The following is a 1,359-nucleotide window of genomic DNA, read 5'->3' as shown; positions in this document are numbered from 1 at the left end:
CCATCTATCCATCATTTTCTTTCCTACCCTTAGTTTCCTGCCCTCTGTACGCTTTGTGACGCATAAAAGTTGTTTATAACGGAACCCTGTGGAGACCACGTGGTGTTTTACGCATTAGTTTTACGCAAAAAATATCAATTCTATGCTTAAAGCGCGCTTATCTTTCCAAGAAAATATTGTTTAAAAGATAAAATAATTTTTACAATCAAATCAACTTTTAAAAACTTAAATATGATTGACACATACAAAACACAGACAAAGGATATAATAGAAATAATATTTTTGTCTTTTATAATCAAAAAATTATATATTTAAGATTGGAATTACTGATTAAAATATAAAAATAGGTTTTAAATATTAAAACATCATATTTGAATAATAAAACATAAATTTAATATAAAAAATGACAGAATACTTTTTTAACTATAATTAATTAAATTAGTTTGAAGGCTCTGAAATGATAAATGAATGAATACAAATAATGTGAAAAGGGAATTAAGATTAATTATCAAAATGATAATAATAACAATAAAAAACATAATTGAAGAATAATTAGCTATTAAAACATGTCACTTTAAACAAACAATGTGATTTTGAACAAAGGTAAGCAGATAAAAATCATAATATAATTATTAAATTGGACAAAATAAGTGAAAAATTGTGACAAGATTTTAAATTGTTCTAAAAACACTTATTAATGCGGTATTGATACATTTTTTCATAAACATTCATAATCCTTTTTCATCTTTGACAAAATGTATCAATATTTCTTAAGTCTCCATTTTAAAAAAGCTTTCTCATCAAAAATGTATTTTTCAAATGTTTAATCGATAAAATTCAAAACTTTCAAAACAATTTTTATTTCTTATTTTAAATATTTAACTTGTATACACATGCTAACATAAAACAAATTGTTTATTGTTTTACATGTGTTTTCAGTTTTATATTTATAAATATATAATTCTTTCTTTTTCATGTTTCACTATCTAAAAAATTACTCCATAATGTGTCCTCCCCATATAAGGAAGTGCGTAATGCGTATAAGAGAGGGGTTGACGCAATATTTCCCGCGTAAATAATGAACTCATTAATATCTCAAGACAGTTTAAATGTTTTTAATTACACATAATTCTCAGAACTAAAATACAATTAGTTTTTTTTATTGCGGAGCAAGGGTTGGAAGTATAAGATAAACCACGAGAGATTCGGACAGGGGCGTAGACTTGAAAAATTATCCCAGATTTGATGTGGGGGGGGGGTTGTGATATTATAATTATTTATTTCATGTATGTATTGATAGATCTAAACAAAAAGGGGACACTATATATCCTTATAATTCAAAAGGAAGAACAGTATAAA

The sequence above is a fragment of the Eurytemora carolleeae genome, unplaced genomic scaffold (genome assembly GCF_000591075.1).
Source record: "Eurytemora carolleeae unplaced genomic scaffold, Eaff_2.0 scaffold1056, whole genome shotgun sequence".
NCBI lineage: Eukaryota > Metazoa > Arthropoda > Copepoda > Calanoida > Temoridae > Eurytemora > Eurytemora carolleeae.
Note: the sequence above shows the minus strand (reverse complement) of the source record.